Source organism: Mustelus asterias, chromosome 25, assembly GCF_964213995.1.
Source record: "Mustelus asterias chromosome 25, sMusAst1.hap1.1, whole genome shotgun sequence".
NCBI lineage: Eukaryota > Metazoa > Chordata > Chondrichthyes > Carcharhiniformes > Triakidae > Mustelus > Mustelus asterias.
The window spans coordinates 14,622,214-14,639,808 of record NC_135825.1 but is presented as its reverse complement, the minus strand read 5'-3'; the positions used below and the strand labels follow the sequence as shown (position 1 = coordinate 14,639,808).

Here is a 17,595-nt window from a genome sequence, read left to right as displayed (position 1 = left end):
GAGGCTGAATAAATTATTTAAATTTATTCTAATCTTCATTTCCATCTGTTTAATGAGCCCGGCACTCATTCGTCCCGGCTGGGGAAAACACATGCTCTCCATGAACGGGGAACAGATGTCTTGCCCTCACCAGCAGAACCGAAGGCCGTTGAGGCCCTCGGGGATGTAAAGGGCAAAGGGGGTGCCCTGTGGGCAGGGCCAGCCTGGCACCTTGACACTGCCCACTGGGCATCTTTGGCACTGTCCACTAGGTAGTGCCAGGGAGTGGGACCTGAAGGGGGTGGGGCCTATGGGGATAGGGCTGGAAGGGGGCAGAGACTGCAGGGGGCAGGGCCCAGAAGGAGGGGGTCCCGCTACCAAGCATCCTGAGCTCCCACTCCTGGTTAGTATGCTGTAATGTGCATGCACAGGTTAAAGCAGAATTGGCCTTAACTGTGGTAGACTGTAGAATAACTCACTTAAACTTGCTGCTGGCTTATGTGTTAAGGAAGGCCATTTGAGCATGTACTGGGGACAGCAGGTATCCACATTACTGCATTTATAGAAAGCAGAGTCTTACAGCACAGGGGAAAGCCATTCAACCAGTCATGCACTTGTACTTCAACAAGAGTTTCTGAGAGAATGTGAAGTGGAATAAATTATAAATAAAGATTCCATGTAAACAAAACTTCAGTTTCTTGGAGGGTCAATAAGGATTGATATTTTGGTTATGAAGGGATTAAGCACTTTTCTTAATCTACTCGTGGGACATGGGCATTGCTGGCTGGCCAGCATTTATTGCCCATCCCCCTAGTTGCTCAAGGGCAGGAGAAAATCCCCTAGTCACCAAACTGCTTGTTCGGGCACACTGAGGCATGTTAAATTGGCCAATGCACCTAACCAGCACATCTTTCTGGTTGTGTGAGGAAACCGGAATGCCCAGAGGAAACCGGGTGGCACAGTGGTTAGCACTGCTGCCCCACAGCGCCAGGGACCCGGGTTCGATTCCCAGCTCGGGTCACTGTCTGTGTGGAGTCCGCATGTTCTCCCCGTGTCTGCGTGGGTTTCCTCTGGGTGCTCCGGTAGTCCTCCCATCGTCTGAAAGACATTCTCGTTAGGTGCATTGACCCGAACAGGCAGCGGACTGTGATGACTGGGGGAATTTCACAGTAACTTCTTTGCTTGTAAGCCTTATTTGTGACTAATAAATAAACTTTAACTTTAAAAAAAACCACGCAGACACGAGGAGAACGTGCAGACTCCGCACAGACAGTGACACAAGCTGGGAATCGAACCTGGGTGCGTGGCGCTGTGAGGCAGCTGCGTTAACCACTGTGCCACCGTGCCACCCTTATTCTGCATTGAATATGCAGCCACACTGTTCCTAAACATCGCGAGCAGAGTGGGCTGACGTTCAGGCTGTTGCACTGAAATCTGTCCAAAAACCAGTAAATCTGTGATGGTTAACAATGCGGTGGAGATTCTGGCAGCCGAAGGGTTAATACATACCTGGAGCACGTATTGAGAGGGAGAAAGTGGATAGTCAATCCCATTGATGGTGAACGTCACGTATGGCATGTTGGACAGGGAATTACAGTCCACGCCAGACTGTAGAACAAAGAAAGAAGAGGTTAACACTGGCACCATCTGAGAGGATAGGACTTACTGATGTTTAAACTGAATTATTGACCAAGAGTTAGCTCTGAAACTTCCCTTAACGTTAGCATAAGTGAAAAATATTGTTATGAATGCATCTGAACCTCTTTTAATATGAGAAACTTGTGTACTTTAGGATTTGAGATGAAATCATCTCCTTGCCATGGTAAAATACAATGCAGGTTACCCAATAAGACGATTCAAAATGGGCACCGATGTCACGCTGAATTTTCTGAATCGGTGTGCGAGGGCCAATGATCAGAGAGGTGCCAGTATCGATAATGGCCCGACAACCACTTTGGCAAGCCACCACCTCGCCTCTGATTTTCACACTAGGAAGTAAAAGAACATTCATAGTTACGTGACCGGTTTTGCAATTGACACCAGTTTATGGAGATTAATGTATGCTAATATATGCATCGTATCAAGATGGTTTCCAAAATTTATTTGGTGGTTATACTTTCAATAAATATATGACTTAACACTTGGATTGTGCTTTTTAACCTCTCAATATGGCTGCTCTCTTTCTTTTAGCTGTTAACTTTGGTCTTATCAGAGGGACGTTTTTTACACAGAGAGTGGTGGGGGCCTGGAATGCGCTGCCAAGTAGGGTGGTGGAGGCAGACACGCTGGCATCGTTTAAGACTTACCTGGATAGTCATATAAGCAGTCTGGGAATGGAGGGGTACAAACGAATGGTCCAGCTGGACCAATGAGCGGCACAGGCTTGGAGGGCCGAAGGGCCTGTTTCCTGTGCTGTACTGTTCTTTGTTCTTCTTTGTTCTTTCTCTTGCAATGTTTTGCCAGGTGCATGTCTGTTGATTCTCACTTTTCTGGTTTGCATTTGACTCTCTGTTATCCAATGTATTGGCTTCAAAACCTCCCTCTTCATGTTCATCTTCCTCCACTGCCTTCCCTGCCTCCATCAAGGGCATTTGCTATTTCCCCCGCCATCTCTCTTAGTACCCTGGGATGCATTCCATCAGGGCCAGGAGACTTGTCTACCTTTAGCCCCATTAGCTTGCCCAACACTACCTCTTTAGTGATAATAATAGTTTCTAGGTCCTCACCTGCCATATCCCTCTTGTCATCAAATTTTGGCATATTATCTATGTCTTCCACTGTGAAGACTGTCACAAAATATCTGTTTAATGCCTCAGCCATTCCCTCATTTTGAGTTATTACATCCCCCTTCTCATCCTCTAAAGGACCAATGTTTACTTTTGCCACTCTTTTTCATTTTATGTGTTTGTAGAAACTTTTGCTATCTGTTTTTATAATCTGAGCTAGTTTACTCTCATAATCCATCTTACTTTTCTTTATAACTTTTCTCATGGCTCTCTGTTGACCTTTAAAGATTTCCCAATCTTCTAGCTTCCCACTAATCTTTGGCACTTTGTATGCATTTTCTTTCAATTTGATACCCTTCTTTATTTCTTTAGATATCTATGGCTGATTATCTCTTTTTCTACAGTCCTTCCTTATCACTGGTATATATTTTTGCTGAGCACAGTGAAAAATCGCTTTGAAAGTCCTCCACTGTTCCTCAATTGTCCCGCCATAAAGTTTTTGCTCCCAGTCTACCTTAGCCAACTCCTCCCTCATCCCACTGTAGTCTCCTTTGTCTAAGCACAAGACACTGGTATTGGATTTTACCTTCTCACGCTCCATCTGCATTTTAAATTCAACCATACTGTGATCGCTTCTTCCAAGCGGATCCCTAACTGTAAGATCATTAATTATTGCTGTCTCATTACACCAGATAGCTTGCTATCTCATACGTTCAATTACATACTTTTCAAGGAAGCTATTGTGGATACATTCTATGAACTCCTCCTCAAGGCTGCTTTGACCGACCTGGTTTGACCAATCGACATATAGATTAAAATCCCCCATGATAATTGCTGCACATGCATCAGTTATTTGTTTATTTCTCATCCCACTGTGATATTATTATTTGGTGGCCAATAGACTACGTCTATCAGTGACTTTTTCTCCTTGCTATTTCTAATTTCCACCCAAATGGATTCAACGTTTTTTCCATAGAACTTATATCATCTCTCGCTACCACCCTGATGTAATTCTTAGATATCAGAGCTACACCACCTCCCTTACCTTCCTGTCTGTCCTTCTGAACAGTCTGATACCCCTGCATATTTGACTCCCAGTCGTGACCATGTCTCTGTACTGGCCACCAAATCATACTCATTCACGATGATTTGTGCCATCAACTCATTTACCTTGTTTCGAATGCTACGTGCATTCAGATAAAGTGCGCTTATGCTAGCTTTTGTACCTTCTTTTTGAATCCTAACACCTCCATTAATATCATCTCCTGCGTTCTCCTTCCTTTCAACTTTTTTCCTGATTTTTGATGTAGATGCCTCAGGATGTAGCAGTACGGGATAAGTGCTCTATGAATGTGGCTGGAGTTGGCTTGCATTTAAGCAACTCCAACATTAAGAGGGGATGTTGTCTTGATAAGGAGTGGGATCAATGCCGGTTGAGTAGAGGGTGGGGGGTTATAGCTGTATAGATCGTACTGTGTGATCTTCTAATCTGGTGGATAGGGAAGATGTAGAGAATTATTAGGAGGTATGGGGTAGAAGTCCATGACAGCACGATGAAACGGAGTGTAGCCCAAGTGATCTTTTTGTGCTTTGAATCTGAATAACTTTGAATAATGCATTTCCCAGCAGATATTTCTCTTTAACACAGCTGTAATGTTCAACTGCCCAGTAAAATCTGTGCAACATTTAACCTGTTAATCATTATGAAATATTTCGACACAACACACATCTTTGCAACTGAATTCTGTTCTAGAAAATATAACGTTTGATAATGGACATTCACTTACCTGTCCAAGCGGATTTGCCAGAAACTTTCCACAGTGACGGGAACCCAGTTAATGTTACCCGTGTAGTGGTTTGGATCGATTCCACCAAATACAACTTCACTTCCAGACTGACCATTCTCTCTGTAAATCAAAGGTTAATAAGACATTAAATCTGGAAGGTGAGCAGCTAAGATCATATCATATTGGCCTTTTGTCAAATATGTGTCAGAATGTAGTTGTCAACATGCTGGAAAGCTTGCTAAAATCTAGAGAATTTAACAACCATGGAGTAGGATGCAACTAAATCCTACAACAGCAGTGTTTGCATTCTGATCTAGTCGGGTTTATTTTATTTGTTGTTCCGATTGGAAGTGAATAGCCTGAATAGGAGGTAGAAGCAGGTTCAAGAGTTACTTGCCAAAGGGAATTGGACATACGTTGAAAAAAGGGTTATGGGGAAAGAGTAGGGGAGGCAGACTAGCTAGATAGTTCCTTCAAAGAGCTGGCACAAACACAATGGGTCGAATGGTCTCTTTCTGTGCTGCCTATGGTTCTATTCATTGGAGTCTAGAGGTTTCAAAGAATGGCTCCAAGAATGATTGTCAGAGCAAGCCAGGTAGGTAAGTTGAAACAGAATGGAAGAGGATTCTTGAAGGGGGCAAAAGCAATCCAAAGACATAAGTGAGGCCTTCCATGAGCTATGGGCTCCCAAGGGGAAATGATGAGCCCAAAGGGATGTAGGGATGACCACCGCGAGCCCTCGCACTCCCAATAGAGCTTTTAGATGCTTCTTGTTTCTGCCCCATGATGTACGTGTTTTGATCTTATTTGATTTGACTTGATTTATTATTGTCACATGTATTAGCATACAGTGAAAAGTACTGTTTCTTGTGTGCTATACAGACAAAGCATACCATTCATAGAGAAGGAAACGAGGGAGTGCAGAATGTCATAGCTAGAGTGTAGAGAAAGATCAACTTAATGCGAGGTAGGTCCATTCAAAAGTCTGATGGCAGCAGGGAAGAAGCTGTTCTTGAGTCGATTGGTATGTGATCTCAGACTTTTGTATCTTTTTCCCAATGGAAGAAGGTGGAAGAGGGAATGTATGGGGTGCGTGGGGCCCTGAAGCAAAACAGAGGGTGAGCAACAGCCAGGTGGCCAAGGTTCCTGCCCGATGGGGCGGGTAGCTGGAAGATATTTTGCTCCAGTGCAGATGGGGATGGAGATCTGACTACAGGCCTCCCATCCTTACTCTGCTTAATTTCCCAATGCTGTATCACTGATTGAATTATGCCAGAGAAGAACCCAGGTGTTGATAAAGAGAGGTTGAAAGAAAACGAATTACTGCAGATGCTGGAATCTGAAACCAAAAGAGAAAGCGCTGAAACATCTCTGCAGGTCTGACAGCATCTGTCAGGAGAGAAAAGAGCTGACGTTTCGAGTCCAGGTGACCCTTTGTCAAAGCTAAAAGGCATAGAAAGTGGGAGATATTTATACTGCAGGGGGAGGGAATGAAAGATGAGTCATAGCCACAGAAACCAAGGGAAAGTGCTGCTGATTGCAGTCCATAGAGAGAATAAACGGGTGGGAGAGAGGTAAAATCAGAAAAAGGGAGGGAGGTAAAATAAGAAAAACCAGAAGTCAGGGTCCTGATTGCGCACAGACCGAAGGCGCTCAGCAAAGCGATCATCCAGTCTAAGTTTGGTCTCTCCGATATAGAGGAGACCACAAACCTAGTCCACTCCTCCACCATACCCAATACCTCTCCCGTCACTCACGGCACCTTCGCATGCAATCGCCCCTTCACCTCTTCCATGCTTATCATCCAAGGTCCAATACACTCATTCCAGGTTAAGCAGCGTTTCACTTGCACCTCTTTCAATTTGGTGTATTACAATCGCTGTTCCCAATGTGGACTCCTCTATATCGGAGAGACCAAGCGTAGACTGGGTGATCGCTTTGCTGAGCACCTTCGGTCTGTGCGCAATCAGGACCCCTGACCTTCCCGTTGCTTTGCCATTTTAACACACGATCCTGCTCCCATGCCCACATGTCTGTCCTTGGCCTGCTCCAATATTCCAATGAAGCTCAACGCAAACTGGGGGAACAGCATCTCATCTTCCAGCTCGGCACTTTCCAGCCTTCCGGTCTCAACATCGAATTCAACAACTTCAGATGATTAGCTCTCCCCCACCTCCACCCCTCTGTTTTCATTTTATTTAATCTTTTACTGTTCTCTATCTTTTATTGTTTTTCTTCATTTTTCTTCCCCCCCTTCCCCCTAATTTATCCCCCCTTTTCCTTATCTTTTCTCCCCCTTTGCTTCACCTTTCCCCCTTTTTCTTATTTTACTTATCTCCTACCCATTCCCTCCCTCCCCCCACATCTTCTTCTGTCAGAGTTTACCCTCTGACTTCAGCTTCTCTGCCGTTTGGCCATTCACACCCTTTATTCTCTCTATGGGTTGCCATCAGCAGCACTTTCCCCTGGTTTCTGTGGCTATGACTCATCTTTCATTCCCTCACCCTGCAGTATCTCCCACTTTCTATGTCTTTTAGTTTTGACAAAGGCTCGTCTGGACTCGAAACTTCAGCTCTTTTCTCTCCTTACAGATGCTGCCAGACCTGCTGAGATTTTCCAGCATTTTCTCTCTTGGGGTTGAAAGAAAGGGTAAGCTTTGTGGAGATTTTGTTGGATGTTCTTTGTGAAGAGATTGATTAGTGAATATTAAAGACATTTCACCTGCTCAGATAAAAAGCAAATAGAGGCTGCTCCACCAGATGCTGGGTCATCATGTTATCGAAAACAGTTGTGGCATTGGAATAGGACAGATTTGGATAGGCCAACCCCAGAACTCCATCGAATGGAGCATCTTAAAGGAAAGAACTTAGCTCAGTGATACTTAAACCAAATTCTTGCTGGATGATATCAATGCCGGACACCTATTCAAAAAGAAGACAGTATAAATATTTACATTGGTCAACCTATAAGAATGTCAAGTAACACATGAACACATTGGCGTTCTGTTAGTTTCTTGGCCTTTGGAAGGCACAGAACGTCCTGCTGCTCCTTACTAGGTGAATGTCTTTGGGAGTGTGAAGACAGGGATATAGACTCCCTGCACTAGAAGTTCCCACTCCATTGTCTCAGCCAATGGACACCAGTATGTCTATTGAGTTGAGGCACTGCAGTCTCTGAATGAGCGGATGTGGACCCCACTGGTCCAAGCCACTGGGGAAACAAATCATATTCCAGAACACCACACCTTCCTCCGGGAGCTGAGGAAGATGTGTATTCATAGAAATCATAGAAACCCTACAGTGCAGAAGGAGGCCATTCGGCCCATCGAGTCTGCACCGACCACAATCCCACCCAGGCCCTACCCCCTCATATTTACCCACTAATCTCTCTAACCTACGCATCTCAGGACTCTAAGGGGCAATTTTTAACCTGACCAATCAACCTAACCCGCACATCTTTGGACTGTGGGAGGAAACCGGAGCACCCGGAGGAAACCCACGCAGACATGAGGAGAATGTGCAAACTCCACACAGACAGTGACCCAAGCCGGGAATCGAACCCAGGTCCCTGGAGCTGTGAAGCAGCAGTGCTAACCACTGTGCTACCATGCCGTCCCATGTATTGTGGGAAATAAAGAGTTAGTACAATTACTTTGAGTTCTGAAGCGAGTTATATTTATGAAAGCTGTTTCTTTTGCTGAATTTTTCCATTACCTTTAGCTCACACACCTAACCTGTTATTCAAGATGTGTTTTGTTAGCGACGCAGTTACAGTTGCCGATCGGCCTGAGCTGTTTCTGTTTATATTTTAACATTTCCTACTTTCCCATTAGCTTGCCTGACTGTGAGAACTTTTTAAAAAATTCATGCTGGGAAAGGGCATCGCTGGTTGGCCATCATTTATTGCCCATTCCTAGTTGCCCTTGAGAAGGTGGTGGTGAGCTGCCTTCTTGAATTGCTGCAGTCCTTGCGCTGTGGGTTGACCCACAATGCTGCTAGGAATGGAATTCCAGGATTTTGACCCAGCGACTGTGAAGGAATGGCGATGTATTTCCAAGTCAAGATGGTGAGTGGCTTGAAAGGGAACTTTCAGATGGTGGTGTTCCCATGTATCTGCTGTCCTTATTCTTCGAGATGGAAATGGTCGTGGGTTTGGAAGGTGCTGTCTAAGGAAGTGTAAGGAGAATATGATGACATGCTCAGCAGGGACACAGTGACGGCCATGAGCAACCAAAATAAGTTCAGACACGCATCCAGCTGAAGCTGTATGTTATTGTAACTGCTCCTTCAGAAATTCTGTAACTTGAATCTTTCCCGTGCACAATCTTGGGACTCTGGCCTTTTTCTCACAGCATATGGAGAGGGTGTCAGGGCAAAAATAGGATAACCTTCACCAAACCACCAGGTAGGCATTGGGGTTCATGACTGTATATTCGAAGCATGCATCAATGGTTGGCATTTGTACTCAATTAGTCATGATGTGGAGATGCCGGCGTTGGACTGGGGTGGGCACAGTAAGAAGTCTCACAACACAAGATTAAAGTCCAACAGGTTTATTTGGTATCACAAGCTTTCGGAGTGCTGCTCCTTCATCAGGTGCCTAAATAAACCTTTTGGACTTTAACCTGGTGCTGTGAGACTTCTTACTCTACTCAATTAGTCAATTCTGATTTGATGCTTTTACACTGGTCCCAAAAGCACTTCTGGGACTTTCTTTCTTGATCCTTTCAAGGGATGTGGGCATCGCTGGCAAGGCCAGCATTTGTTGCTGATTCCTAATTGCCCTCGAACTGAGTGGCATTTTAAGAGTCAACCACATTTCTGTGGCTCTGCATTCACATGTAGGCCAGATGGGGTAAGAATGGCAGATTTCCTGAAGGGCATGAGTGAACCAGATGGGTTTTTCTGACAATCGACTATGCTTTTGTGCTCACCATTAGACTTTTAATTCCAAATTTTTACTGAATTCAAATTTCAACATCTGCCGTGGTGAGATTCGAACCCGGGTCCCCAGAGCATTACCTTGGGTCACTGGATGATTAATTCAGTGAAAATATACCACTTCGCCACCGCCTTCCCCAAAAATTGTGGACCTGACAGTGTTTGTAAATTAAAGAACGAAGAAGAAACTTCTACTTATTTGAGTAACTCAGATATTATTTGAATCTGTCACTAAGGTGAGAGTGAACTGATCAGACAGAACCAACACAATTTTATTAAAGACAAGACATGTCTGTCTAAACTAGACAAACCTTTTGAAGAGGTCACCCATAAGGTAGATAAGGGGATGTCTATGGACGTTCTACATCAGGACATCCAAAGGCATTGGATAGGTTTCTACGCAAAATAATTTATGCAAAAGTAAGCACATAGTTTGGTTAGAAATTGGTTGGGAGGTAGGGTTCAGAGAGTGGAGATAAAGGATATGTATAAGTTCATAAGTTCATAAGATATTGGAGAAGAAATAGGCCAGTCGGCCCATCGAATCCGCCCCGCCATTCGATCATGGCTGATATACTCCTCATCCCCATTTTCCTGCCTTCTCCCCATAACCCTTCAACCCATTACCAATTAAAAATCTGTCTAACTCCTCCTTAAATTTACTCACTGTCCCAGCATCCACCGCACTTTGGGGTAGCGAATTCCACAGATTCACAACCCTTTGGGAGAAGTAGTTTCTCCTCAACTCTGTTTTAAATGTGCTATCCCTTATCCTGTATGTATGATGGAATGTGACAAGTGGTGTTCTCTCAGGATCTAGTTGGAAATGACAATTACGAGGGGGCACAAGTTCAAGATAAAGGGGGAAAGGTTCAGTGGAGGTGTGTAGGGCAAGTGTTTTACGCCAAGGGTGGTGGGAGCCTGAAATGCATTGCCAAGTGAGGTAGTTGAGGCAGTGACATTAGCCACATTTAAGACTTATCTTGATAGGTATATGAACAAACAGGGAATAGAGGGATATAAGTGTTTGGTTTAGATAGGTAAACGTGATCGGTACAGGCTTGGAGGGCCGAAGGGCCTGTTCCTGTGATTTGTTCTTTGTTCTTTATCTGATGTGGGGCTTCAGCTTCTTGCCATATTTATTTATGATCCAGATGAAGGAATTGAGAGTTGTTTAAGACTGCAAATTAACGTAAAGTTAGAAGGGATAGTAAATAGTTCAGATGGCAGGTCATTGTTGCAAAGGAACATTAACAGAGTTATTGAATGTGCATTCTGAGTTCAATGTGGGCATGTGTGAGGTCATCTACTTTGGACAGAAAACAAAGAAAATTTTCCAAATGGTAAGAAGTTAAAAATAATAGAGGAGAGTCACTCAGGAAACCAACAACGTAAACCATTAAAACCCAGGTACAAAAATTAATCAAAAAGGTTCATGGATTACTGATGTTTAACTCAAGGACGATGGGATACAAAGGGCAGGAAGTTAAAGACGATAAGACCATAAGACATTGGAGCAGAATTAGGCCACTCGGCCCATTGAGTCTGCTCTGCCATTCAATCATGGCTGATATTTTTCTCATCCCCATTCTCCTGCCTTTTCCCCATAACCCCTGATCCCCTTATTAATCAAGAACCTATCTATCTCTGTCTTAAAGACACTTAATGACCTGGCCTCCACAGCCTTCTGTGGAAAAGAGTTCTACAGATTCACCACTCTCTGCTGAAGAAATTCCTCCTCATCTCTGTTTTAAAGGATTGTTCCTTTGTGCCCTCTGGTTCTAGTTTTTTCTACTGATAGAAACATCCTCTCCACGTTCACTCTCTCCAGGCCTCGCAGTATCCTGTAAGTTTCAATAAGATCCCCACCTCATCCTTCCAAACTCCAAGGAGTACAGACCCAGAGTCCTCAACCGTTCCTCATACGACAAGCTCTTCATTCCAGGCATCATTCTTGTGAACCTCCTCTGGACCTTTTCCAAGGCCAGCACATCCTTCTTTAGATATGGGGCCCAAAACTGCTCACAATACTCCAAGTTGTTCTTCAGTTTTGCGGAAACTTGGTGAGACGTTCAAGGGCAATTAGGGATGGGCCCAGCTCATGACACCTACGTCTTGTGACAGAATTAAAAAACGGACACGCCGGAATTCTACCCGCCCACCACGGGAATCGGAGCGGCCGAGGGGCAGACAATGGGAAGGTCCGTTGACCTCGGGCAGGATTTTCCAGTCTTGGGTCAAGTGAGACTATAAATTCCTGCCCACCATCTGGGACACTGATAGTGAAGAACACTTGAGGCACCTCAGATATCGGTGATCAGCTAGTTTGACTTACTCTGACAGTATCATATCCCAGTACGCCAGTCACTCTGCCTGTTCCGTATTGGATGGCAACATATTTTTTACCCATCTTAAATGTTGAGGAGGTTCGTGGATTAAACTTGCGATGATCATCTGCAGGAAAAGCATATTTTATACAGTCAGTTTCATCAGATTATATAATTAATTTCAATATAACAACAAGTTGGCCAGGACTTGGTGTGGGGAAATGGTCAAATCCCACCAGAGCATCTGGGGAATTTAAATTCAATTAATTAAAAATAAATATGGGATAAAAAGCTAGCATTGATAGTGGTGACTAGATAGTTAATATCTTTTCCCAAAGGTAGGGGAGTCTAAAACCAGAGGGCATAGGTTTAAGGTGAGAGGGGAGAGATACAAAAGGGTCCAGAGGGGCAATTTTTTCACACAGAGGGTAGTGGGTGTCTGGAACACTGCCAGAGGTAGTAGTAGAGGCGGGTACAATTTTGCCTTTTAAAAAGTGTTTAGACAGTAACATGAGTAAGATGTACATGGGTAAGATCCAACCTGAATTGATTCAGGATCCAACTCCGTATACCTTAAATCTCCAGGTCATTAATCTAAAGCAAAACAGTGGTGGACAATCTATGCCCCAGGGGCCACATGCAGCCAGCCCATCTGGGTTCTGAGTGCAGCCCATGAGACATTGGGCGGGATTTTCCAGCTGTGCTTGCCCCAAGGCCGGAAAATCCCGCCTGAAGTCCAAGGACCTTTGCCTGGTCCATGTCCCGCCACGGCTAATCCATCTAACCTACACAACCTGGGACAATTTAGCACGGCCAATCAACCTAACCTGCATATATTTGGACTGTGGGAGGAAACTGGAGCACCTGGAGGAAACCCACGCAGACACGGAGAGAATGTGCAAACTCCACACAGACAGTCATCCCAGGCCAGAATTGAACCCAGAGCCCTGGTACTATGAGGTAGCAGTGCCAACCGCTCAGTCACTGTACCATCCCAATTGTATTCATCACCTACTGGATCAGTTAGCAATGTCATGCCCAATGGAAGAGATACAGGGAGATATTGGCAGAATGTAAATAAATTCCACAGATCATCAGACTTCCAAATCAACGAAATTGGACAAACAAAAAGGTTGCAATATGAGAACCACCCCTTGAAATGATCTGGAAGTGGCAGACCAGAGTTATACGCCAGACTTCTACTGCCTCGCCTGCCACGGATTCGGAGCGGGCGAGGGGCAGGCAACAGAAATGTCTGTTGACCTCGGGTGGGAATTTCTGGTCTTGCTCGAGCAAGGCTGTAAAATCCCGCCCATACTGTCTACCGAGTGTAAATGTTGAAACAGGGAGGGGAAAATGGGTTCTCCTGACAATCCAGTAGTTTTATAGTCATAGAGTCATAGAGGTTTACAGCCTGGAAACAGGCCCTTTGGCCCAACTTGTCCATGCCGCCCCTTTTTTCAAACCCCTAAGCTAGTCCCAATTGCCCGCGTTTGGCCCATATCCCTCTATACCCATCCTACCCATGTAACTGTCTCAACGTCTTTTAAAAGACAAAATTGTACCCGCCTCTACTACTATCTCTGGCAGCTCGTTCCAGACACTCACCACCCTCTGAGCTTCTTTCAGATACAATCTATTACTGATAATTCAAAGGCTAAAGAATTGAATTTGCCAATCTTACCTTATAAGTACTCGCCTTGGGGTATCGGCCTCAGTGTTCCTCTGGGAGCGGACCTGCGGGGTGGAGACTGTGAGCGGTGAGAGAGAGAGCGCGGACTGTGAGTAAATTCTGGGGTTTTTTTTGTCTAATTTTCGGGAGGTTTTTTGTAATTAACGGAAACCGGAAGGCCGCATCGCGAAGCCTGCCGGTAGCAGTAGTTTTTTTTTTTCTCTCGGGCCCCTAGCCCTATAAATTGGTGCAGAGGAGATACCCGATCCTCTACACTGGTAGAGGATCCCACCCTTCCATCCTCCTCTAACCTAATTATAAGTGTGGGGAAGTTTTTTGTTTTCTTTTTTTCTTGCTGGTAATGGCTTCAGGGATGGCAGTTCAGGCAGTATGCTGCATCTCCTGTGGGATGTATGTGGTGAGGAAATCCAGTAGTGTTTCAGGAGATTTTGGTTGTAAGAAGTGCATTAGATTGCAGCTTCTGGAGGAGCGTGTAAAGGAGCTGGAGGGGGAGTTAGAGGAACTCCGCATAATTCGGGAGGCGGAGGTGGATGTTGATAGGAGTTATAGAGAAATAGTAACTCCTAGAAATGAGGCTTGGGTCAATGCCAGGAGGAGGGGTAAGAAGCAATCGGGAAGACAATCCCCTGGGGCGGTTCCCCTCCATAATAGGTTTTCGGTGCTGGAGGCTACAGTTGAGGAGGAATCAACTGAGCATAGAGAGCAGATCTCTGGGGGTGAGCCGAGTGAGAAAGCTCAGGTGGTTAGGGGCTGTAAAAGACTGGGCCTTGTGATTGGGGACTCCACAATTAAGGGGACAGATAGGAGGGTCGGAACTAAGGGTAGGGACTCAGGGTTGGTGTGTTGCCTACCAGGGGCTGGGGTCCGGGATGTGTCTGACAGGGTATTCAGGACTCTTAGGGGGGAGGGAGATAAACCACAAGTTATTGTACATGTGGGGACACACGACATAGGGAGGATAGGGGAAGGGGATATTAGGCAGGGATTTATGGAGTTGGGGTGGAAACTAAAGGCCAAGACTGACAGAGTGGTTATCTCTGGACTCTTGCCTGTACCACGGGATAGTTTAGAGAGGAATAGGGAGAGGGAAGGTTTGAATTCATGGCTGAGGGGATGGTGCAGGAGGGAGGGGTTCAGGTACTTAAGCAATTGGGGCTCGTACTGGGGAAGGTGTGACCTCTATGAGAAGGATGGTCTACACCTTAATCAGAAGGGGACCAATATCCTGGGGGGTAAATTTGCTAAGGCCATGCAGGGAGGTTTAAACTGATTCGGGGGGGGGGAGGGATCCTGAGTAGTGGGGCTGAAAGGGAGGGATGCATGGATGGGGACTGCAATGCACGGCATTGCAGAGGTGGGGTGGAGCAGGGTTTGAAATGTGTATACTTCAATGCCAGGAGTATTCGCAATAAAGTGGGTGAACTTGCAGCGTGGATCAGTACCTGGGACTTCGATGTTGTGGCTATTTCAGAGACATGGATAGAGCTGGGGCAGGAATGGATGCTACAGGTCCCGGGGTTCAAATGTTTTAGTCGAAGTAGGGAAGGAGGTAGAAGAGGGGGAGGGGTAGCATTATTGGTCAGAGATTGTATCACAGTGTCAGAGAGGAGGTTTGATGAGGACTTATCTGTTGAGGTAGTATGGGCGGAGATTAGAAATAGGAGAGGAGAGGTCACCCTGTTGGGAGTCTTTTATAGACCTCCTAAAAGTTCTAGAGAGGTTGAGGAAAGGATTGCGGAGTCAATCCTGCTTAGGAGTGAAAGTAATAGGGCAATTGTTATGGGGGATTTTAACTTGACTAATATTGACTGGAATTGTTATAGCTCTAGCTCGTTAGAGGGGTCAGTTTTTGTTCAAAGCGTGCAGGAAGGTTTTTTGACTCAGTATGTAGACAGGCCAACTAGAGGTGAGGCTATATTGGATCTGGTGCTGGGAAATGAGCCAGACCAGGTGCTAGACTTGGAAGTTGGTGTGCATTTTGGTGATAGTGACCACAATTCGGTTACGTTCACCTTAGTGATGGAAAGGGATAGGCATGAACCTCGGGCCAGTGGTTTTAGCTGGGGGAAGGGTAATTATGAGGCTATTAGGAGAGAATTAGGAAACATAGGTTGGACTAGGAGATTACAGGGACTGGGAACGTCCGACATGTGGAGTTTTTTCAAGGAGCAGCTACTGCGAGTCTGTGATAGGTATGTCCCTGTCAGGCAAGGAGGAATTGGTAGGGCTAGGGAACCGTGGTGCACCAAAAAAGTTTCTTTGTTGGTTAAAAAGAAAAAGGAGGCTTATGTTCGGATGAGACGTGAGCACTCGGGTAGTGCACTAGAAAGCTTTAGATTGGCTAAGAGGGAGTTGAAGAGCGAGCTTAGAAGGGCTAAAAGGGGACATGAGAAGACTTTGGCGGATAGGGTTAAAGAGAATCCTAAGGCGTTCTATAGGTATGTCAAGAACAGAAGGTTGGTTAGGGCAAGTTTAGGGCCAGTTATAGATGGCAGAGGGAAGTTATGTGTGGAACCGGAGGAGATTGGTGAAGCATTGAACCAATATTTCTCTTCGGTGTTCACGCAAGGGGACATGAATATAGCTGAGGAGGACACTGGGTTGCAGGGGAGTAGAATAGACAGTATTACAGTTGATAAGGAGGATGTGCAGGATATTCTGGAGGGTCTGAAAATAGATAAATCCCCTGGTCCGGATGGGATTTATCCAAGGATTCTCTGGGAGGCAAGAGAAGTGATTGCAGAGCCTCTGGCTCTGATCTTCAGGTCGTCGTTGGCCTCTGGTATAGTACCAGAAGATTGGAGGTTAGCGAATGTTGTCCCATTGTTTAAGAAGGGGAACAGAGACTTCCCCGGGAATTATAGACCGGTGAGTCTCACTTCTGTTGTCGGCAAGATGTTGGAAAAAATTATAAGGGATAGGATTTATAGTTATTTGGAGAGTAATGAATTGATAGGTGATAGTCAGCATGGTTTTGTGGCAGGTAGGTCGTGCCTTACTAACCTTATTGAGTTTTTTGAGAAAGTGACCAAGGAGGTGGATGGGGGCAAGGCAGTGGACGTGGTATATATGGATTTTAGTAAGGCGTTTGATAAGGTTCACCATGGTAGGCTTCTGCAGAAAATGCAGATGTATGGGATTGGGGGTGATCTAGGAAATTGGATCAGGAATTGGCTAGCGGATAGGAAACAGAGGGTGGTGGTTGATAGTAAATATTCATCATGGAGTGCGGTTACAAGTGGTGTACCTCAGGGATCTGTTTTGGGGCCACTGCTGTTTGTAATATTTATTAATGATCTGGATGAGGGTATAGTTGGGTGGATTAGCAAATTTGCTGATGACACCAAAGTCGGTGGTGTGGTAGACAGTGAGGAAGGGTGTCGTAGTTTGCAGGAAGACTTAGACAGGTTGCAAAGTTGGGCCGAGAGGTGGCGGATGGAGTTTAATGCGGAGAAGTGTGAGGTAATTCACTTTGGTAGGAATAACAGATGTGTTGAGTATAGGGCTAACGGGAGGACTTTGAATAGTGTGGAGGAGCAGAGGGATCTAGGTGTATGTGTGCATAGATCCCTGAAAGTTGGGAATCAAGTAGATAAGGTTGTTAAGAAGGCATATGGTGTCTTGGCGTTTATTGGTAGGGGGATTGAATTTAGGAGTCGTAGCGTTATGTTGCAACTGTACACAACTCTGGTGCGGCCGCACTTGGAGTACTGTGTGCAGTTCTGGTCCCCACATTACAGGAAGGATGTGGAGGCTTTGGAGAGGGTGCAGAGGAGGTTTACCAGGATGTTGCCTGGTATGGAGGGGAGATCCTATGAGGAGAGGCTGAGGGATTTGGGATTGTTTTTCGCTGGAAAGGCGGCGGCTAAGAGGGGATCTTATTGAAACATATAAGATGATTAGAGGTTTAGATAGGGTGGATAGTGATAGCCTTTTTCCTCTGATGGAGAAATCCAGCACGAGGGGGCATGGCTTTAAATTGAGGGGGGGTAGTTATAGAACCGATGTCAGGGGTAGGTTCTTTACCCAGAGGGTGGTGAGGGATTGGAATGCCCTGCCAGCATCAGTTGTAAATGCGCCTAGTTTGGGGGCGTTTAAGAGATCCGTAGATAGGTTCATGGACGAAAAGAAATTGGTTTAGGT

General features: G+C 45.4%; 1 pseudogene; it reads right to left on the bottom strand.

Moving 5' to 3' along the window:
- Nucleotides 1-577: 577 nt before the first annotated feature.
- LOC144511714 (pepsin A-2/A-3-like) overlaps nucleotides 578-17,595 on the bottom strand; it is a 31,693-nt pseudogene continuing 14,675 nt past the window's right edge.